Source organism: Montipora foliosa, chromosome 8, assembly GCF_036669935.1.
Source record: "Montipora foliosa isolate CH-2021 chromosome 8, ASM3666993v2, whole genome shotgun sequence".
NCBI classification, from domain to species: Eukaryota; Metazoa; Cnidaria; class Anthozoa; order Scleractinia; family Acroporidae; genus Montipora; species Montipora foliosa.
In genome coordinates this window covers 31,345,477-31,352,976 of record NC_090876.1, presented here as the reverse complement: position 1 = coordinate 31,352,976, position 7,500 = coordinate 31,345,477, and the positions used below count along the sequence as shown (strand labels likewise).

The 7,500-nt window shown below is 38.8% G+C and overlaps 1 long non-coding RNA gene and 1 pseudogene across 1 annotated transcript; both read left to right on the top strand.

Annotated features, from left to right (window-relative positions):
* LOC137968613 (golgin subfamily A member 6-like protein 7) overlaps positions 1–7,500 on the top strand; it is a 10,988-nt pseudogene that overhangs the window by 2,741 nt on the left and 747 nt on the right.
* Positions 2,889–4,831, top strand: LOC137967739 (uncharacterized). Its single transcript, XR_011116571.1, has 3 exons — positions 2,889–3,027; positions 4,051–4,118; positions 4,489–4,831. It is a non-coding gene; the product is annotated as an uncharacterized lncRNA (long non-coding RNA).

Here is a 7,500-nt window from a genome sequence, read left to right as displayed (position 1 = left end):
CGACAATCCGGAAACCAACATCCCACGACTCCTGACTCCCGACAGAAATTTGCATAAAATGGTAGAAAGTCCTCGTAAGGATTGGTACTGTTTACTTCGATAGGCTGAAAACAGGAAATTTGAAACAGTTAGACTGTCCTCCATTTTTCGTTGTATTGGAACATTTTGACATTTTGGCGCTGAGGAAATTCATGTGTAAACTGAACTTGCACAAATGCAAACACAAGCTATACCAACCTTTTTGGAACACGCCACCTTCTTTTTCGGAGTTTCGATAAGCTTTGTGGCCGCATATAAATTATTGGAACATACACGCGGAATCCGGCAGTTCCGTTCCAGTTCAGTTAGATAAGCCCAGATGCTAATTCTTCAAGGTGCGGCAGTTCTCGAAAATCACAAATATCTCGGCGGGCAGAAATTTAGAGATTTTGCTGCTAGATTCGGCATGTCCAGAGGATAAAACAATCTCTCCCCTGCGATAAAGTAGGCAGGGAAAGGACAAATAACAAATCTCAGACAAAGAAGGATTTGAGGTTAAGGTTTACAGTATTTGGTTTCTTTTAATAACTTATGGGAATTTTATGAATAACATAAAACATGCATAGCAGATAGGGGTCACACATGGTCACGCATGACTTGGTTGAGTCGTGCGGACAGTGTTTGACTGCATACTGTCAACTATTCCACCGTTTTTGGGAAAGTTTTTGTGTTAAACTCGAGTCTCTTTTAAAAAGCATATCGATCATCGAAATGTTGACAGCAAAGGCAGAAAGATTCTGAAAAAAGCACCATGTCATTAGGGCCTCGGCAACCGTAATGTTAACACTCTAAGGAGTTTAGAAAGCTCACCCGCTCTGAAAAGGTCGAGTTATTCAATCGGCTCAAAAATTTTCCTGCGTACTTCTGCCGATGTTTATACGAGCCGTGCTCACGGGTGGCGAGTATTTTTAAACGGATACCCAAGTGTTTGAATGCCAGACTTTTATTTTTGCACGGGAAGTTGAGTCAAGTAAACGACATGCCGTTCTTACGGCTTACGTAGAGCTTTGAACGACTACCGGTGAAAAACGACTTACCGTAAGGAATGTTTTCGTGTGAGAGGTCATTTTAAACAAGGAAGCGATGAAAACTTATAACTCTTTTGGTGTCTGAGAGTTCTATTAGAACAGCCCACAATAGCTCACTGAACCATTTTTCAAGTTTCCTGCGTTCAAGTAAGTGTGTGCAATGACGTCACCCTTAGCGCCCAAGCCTGCTATCATACAGGCAAAATGGCGGACTTCCATCGAGCGATCAATACGGATCTTTCTGGTCTCATAAAGATGTCAAAATGTAAGGAACCCCTCAAATACTCGAATATTTCCTTTAACTAAATCAGGCACTACAAATTTGGTGAAGGAAAAAATACTCCATGTTTATTTTGAGTTCTCCTTCACGTTTACAATGGAAACAGAAACAGATGGCAAATTGCCTTTTTTAGATGTATTATTATCCAAGCAGAGATCATGTAACAATAAATGTTCTTGTATCACTTTTTTCTTTGAAAAAAGACTTACACTGGTCTACTTACAAATTATTTCAGTTTAACTCCCTTTCAGTACAAATTAGGGTTAATTAAAACTCTCATCGACAGGGCATATACATGTAAAATTAACAATACTACCCAGGGTTTTCAAAACGATATCAATACTCCAACTACTATTTTGAAACGTAATATGCTTCCCAGTTGGTTAATTGACAAGTCCATTCAAGGTTCTCTTAGAAATGTTACTACAAAAGTAGCCCCTAAAAATGATGTATCCAACCGTCATTTTTACAAACTACAGTACCGTGCAAATGTAAGTTGACAGGCCCTCGAAGCTCGAGGCTCGATCTGCGAAACTCAATTCTCGAAGTTCGAGTCGAGTTTCGAGACGTTTGAGGGCTTTCGAGAAGTTTTCGAGACAATTTTAGAGACTCTCCAGTGGAGAAAACAAACGAGTTTTTGCATGATTAATTTTTCATACATCTCTTCCTGTCTATTTTACATGGCTTTTATTTTATCTTACTGTTGGTTTCCATCATTTTTCGTGTTCCTCAGAAACTCTGGCAAGGCATGTAGGTGTCTTCATTGAATTATTTTCTGTACTTTTGAAATAAAAACCAACTGCTTCCCCAGCGTTGTAAGTCTCATGATATCATCGATCGGCCGCTTTGTGCCCCCATTGTTGATTTTAACTTGAATATTTAATTACCCCTCTGCCGTGTATTCACACAGAAACTAGTTAGACAGGGCATTTTGCACTTTGTGCCCCCAAAACGTATATGGAATGAATTTTTCCATCAGTTCACTTCACAGAAAAAGTTGTGCCCAGAAAGGCGTGATATGCGCTGACATGATTTTTTGTCTCTGTGTTCATATAACATGTCAGTCAATCGCGTTGAAAGTCAACGAATCTGTTTTGTTTTATCTTACTACATGTAGCTTCAAGTCTTGTATTTTTCAGTTTTTTTTTAGTCAAAGAAAAAGAGATTATTTTTGCTTATTTTTTGATAAAACATTTACCTGTGCACAACAAAGTGTTCATTTTTATTAACGATAATTTCTTACATGACCTCAGTTACACTTAAAAATAAATACATGTCAAAATAAAAACGTGTGTCTACTTTTACAGTTCTTAGTTGCTAATGGCCAGATGCTTTTCCTTCCCGCTCAACAACGACTGGCAACACCTTCTGCAAATGCCCGATGTATCTTGAACACTTCTCCGCATCCACCCTCTTGCTCCAAAATCTCTCGATGCCACCCATGACCTCTTCTTTTGTTTTCGGTTTAACTTGGTTCGGAAGGAAATGCTTTAGTTCGTGCCAAAGCAACTCAATGCATTTGATTCGGCACTTAAATGTGCACAATGATTTTCAGCTGATGAGAGTCTCTAGGTCACAAAGGATTTGTAGTGGTCCACGAAACACTTGCCTTCTTTAACGCAGGAAACTGAACAGACTGAAGATCCTCCGCAGCCAAAAAAGACGACGCATTGTCGCAGAGTAAGCGTTCACTGTTATTGTACTACTCCATCCAGATAAAACATTCATCTCTTATTTTATTCATTTAGGCCCGGTTCAGACGCCGTACTTCACATGAGCCGAATCAAATTTATTGAGTATGGTGTCTGAATTAATTCAGAAGGACAGGTTTAATTCGCATCAGCTAGGCAACTTTTCCTGCCTGGCTTACTCGGAAATTACGGCTGTGGAGTGGCTTTGATCCAGACGCCGTACTTCACATGAATTACAACTTTGCAGTTTTCTTCAGTCATAGTATGCCTCTTGTAAATTAGTTTCGGCACAATCAATTCAGCCAGGATTAATTAATTTGTGTCGGTCTAAATTCGAATTCGATTCGGCTCATGTGAAGTACGGCGTCTGAACAGGGCCTTTGTGTAACAATTCTTGCGTGTCTGTGAAGTTCGTCTAGTAAAAAGACATTTATTCTGTGCATGTTTTGTTTGCTCGATGCATGTTCATGTGGTAACCGGTCATGTTTCATAAAACGTTAAATGAATTGGTGCTGTTCTCGAAATTTTGTTTGGTGATTTTTATTCTATGAGCCCTAATCCCGTTGTTTTACGCATCGGCAAAGCAACCGGGGTAAAACTTTACTCCACCACTGAATGATTCCCTTGTGTGATTTTTAATTCATGCTTTGTGTTTTGGTTTGCATGATACTCTGCCCAATTTGTTGTTTACGCATCGCAAAGGCAGAGCAGGGTAGAGGCCAGTTTAGATCTTGCCGATAAATTGAACCATGTAAATTCTGTAAAACGTGGAATTTTTTCTCAAGAGGTCTTCTCATTGTCCTTTTAGTATGCGCTATTTTGAACGCTTTAGTTTTTTAAGCATTTTAATTATGTACGTGTACCCTTTTGATTGACATGGCGGTTTCTCATTGAGTGTCGACCCGACTTCAAAAAAATCTGCTGCATTGTAACAGATTCTTTGTAAATAGTTTTCCATTCTTTTTTAATGCGCCCGAGTTTTTAAAAATTAATACTTTTAATTGCTTTCTAGCTATTTAACAGAAATGAAGATGGCCAGGAAAGCAACGTGTCATGCAAAAAATCTGGAGGTGCCAAACGGTAAGTATCCTTTATGCCAACGAAAGACAATTACAGTTGACTTTCAAAACTCAACCTCGCGTAACTCGAAGCAATTTCCTTTTCCCTTCAGGTCATTCTCTATACATGTACATTTTTACCCTTGATAACTCAAACTCCCTCTGTCATTCAAGGATAGTTGATAGTCATAGATTAGCTGAGGTTCTTGCAAAAGTAAATCGCTTGAACTCTGTGTGTCGAGAAATTATTTAGGGAAGGTTATAAAGATTTTAGAAAGGGAAAAGTCAGAAGGATCTGACATTCATGCCAGAAATTTGCGATTCAACTCCAACTTGTGCATTGTGCAATCAAAAGGGTGTTGTGTTGTAACGATTTTGTGGTTCTTCGCTAGGTTTCAAACGGGAAGGAGAACAAGACTAAAGTATTGCGGGTTGTTCCTGGCAAACAGCCGTTGAGCGAAAGTGGTTCTGTAAACCTTCCTGTACCTTCAGGTGAAGAGTCTCCAGCCTCTAAAACCGTGCAAGAGTCCGATGACCACCCGTGGGTATGTGAGTTGGCCGATGAAGAGATTCCACAAGCAGAAAGCAGCAGTTACCTGGATGACCTCTTTGATGAAATGCTGGCAGAAATGAAAAACTATTCCGAAACATTAGGTGATAAGCTCGACAGGGTGCTTTACAACCAGAAAACTTTCTTTTATATCACAGTTATTGAAGGATGTGGGTAACATTTCAAAGTCTTTAGAGGGTGTGGGTGGTCAAGAGGGGGGTCCGTTGTCAGTTTTGCACGAATTAAATGTATATTTTCTGGCAGCGAGGAGTCTTTGTTACCATTACGTTCGTTACTTTAGAATACTTACGTATCCCCCTAGTAATCCAGGGTTTAGAAAATTGCTTGGCTTTGCATTTTGATAAAGGTAGAAGGGCCGCATGCTTCTTTACTATTTTGTTGAAGCTGCTAAAAAAATTAGAAAAGCCAGCATTTGCATTATCTCCACAGTTTCTCATGACCAAATCCCAGTTGATCTCGGATAACTCAGAATGAATGTTTTCCTCTGTGTCTCTTGAAAACTTCCGATACATAGTTTTTTGGGGTAACTCCTTTACCTTGAGAGACTTAATAATACAAAATTGAGAGTAGTGATCGCTTATATCCGGGATTATATTACCACTCGTGATTTCCCTACCAATTTGGTTTACAAAGATATTATTGATTAGCGTGGCTGAGTTACTGTTGACCCTGGTTGGTTTATCAATTGTAGGAATAAAAGAATAACTTTGCAACGAAAGTAAGAAGTTTTTAGTAAAGTTGCAGGTTTCAGCATTGAGGAGGTTTATGTTGAAGTCTCCCAAGACAGATTGGCTTGCTTGAGTTGCTAAGTTTTTCTAAGGTTTCATCAAAATATGTCTGAAATCTCTCAGGGGAGTTGTGCTGCCTATAAATTACACCACAGATAATGTTACTTTTCCTTTCAAATTGTAATTCAAGCCACAGTGCTTGAAAAGCGTGTGAGGAGGTTTTTTCAATAACTCGATACTTTACATTTTCATCAATAAACATTCCAACACCTCCAGCAGCAAGAGGTGTCGGGACAAATTTAAAACTACAGCCAGGAATACTTGGTTGATAATCAGACTGATCATTTTCAGTGACTCCGGTTTCAGTTATTCCTATAATATTAAAAGGATATCCAAGCTCATTAAGAAGATGAGTCTGGAGAGTTCCAAAATTGCGCTTTAGGCTTCAAACATTCGCATGGAACAAAGAAAACATATCATCGGTATCGTGAAAACTATTTTTCATCGTGTAAAAACTATGAGGAGAAAATACCTCCTGTGAATTTTTAGATCTACGAGATTTTGGTCCGGGTTGATATTACTAGATGTGTTTAGACTGAATAAATGATGGTCATGAAAACTGGAGAGCTTTTCTAGGCATTTTTTGGTTGGAAGAGAAGTAGTGTTGAGATTATTAAATTGGCCGTGGAGCGGTACAAAATGGTTGACACCAAAAAACGGTAACTCCCGGAACAGAGATCTTACAGTTTTACGATATTCATCGTCATTCATCATTCGATGAAGTTATAAAAGGATACATTATCAGTCAGCGAAGCCTTGTGAAATCAGCAACGTTTCGTATATTCAATGCTTGGGAGCTGCCGTCCTTCCATAGATAAACGCAAGAGTTTAGATGTTTTTCCCTTTGCATTTCTTCGCTTTGGTGAAGATATGCTGCATCTTCGGCATCAAATGGTCGAATATCCTGACAGATGAAAGAGAGACTCCCTCGCCAAATCTCAAGGAGCTGTGGTTTGCGTTACATGCGTCGGTTTTGTCGAGGCATAACAGCTTCCTTCGACAATCTTCTGACAAACTTGCAAATTATCGGTTTCGGCACTCCTAAATGTCTGCAAATCTTAAAGGAAGCAGTTGGAGAAAAATAAATCAAAATTTTTGTATCGCATAGTATCGTGTAAATGTTTTTAAGCTCAAGTTTGTTTGCATTTGGTATGTTTGGTTGAAGACTTTTGCCGCGTCTTCCTGTTTACCGCAGATCGTTCGCGACGTGCATGAAGGCTTGATTTGTTATGAATGTGTTTCCAAGAAATTTTAGCATCTGGATTGAGGCTCTTTATCAATAGTGTCCTTGTAATTAGGCAGTTATAAAAAATGAAGTCGAGAAAAAATCGTGCATACAGTGGAAGCGATCATAAGAAAGACACGAATAATGAATAATGTAATTTGGTACTGAATGTCTGGAAATATTAAAGGCGGCCCCGTGTCAAAAGCCTTTGTCTAACCCTATTGTTTTGCTTTCGAGAAGTCTCATCTCACCTCGAGATTTCTGATTGAGATCCTCAAAAAAATTTTCGAGGGTCTCAAAACTCGATCCTCAATTCTCAAAAACATTGAGGATCGCAGATAGAGTTTTGAGTCGAGACTGTCAACTTACATCGCTTTCAATTCATCTTATACGAGAAAGAACATTTCATCTATTATCAGCAAAATAGCTTGTTGTATTCTAAAGGTTTCTGCATGTGAAAACAAAAAATGCAGAGATTAAAAGATTACAATCGTTAATGATTGTTTACTATCTGATCGCTGTCTTTCCTGGTGTCTTTTACGCATGAGGATCAACCTTTTGTAAAGCAATCTTGTAATAAAATTTAGCAGGGGTTTGATGCTGGCATAAATATTTCTCGCCGTTTGTACGCTTAGTTTATTTGCTGGATTCTGCGTAAACCACTGCTTTGTTTGTCACATGAGCAGTGTTAATATAGTTTTCTTTTTTTGTAAAAGAGTAGATTGAATTATTTTGCGCAGACTTTGTCCACTGAACAACTTTAATTTTAGCCTTGCTATACTGCGCTGTACTGCGTTTTAATCTGAAGCCACTATTATCA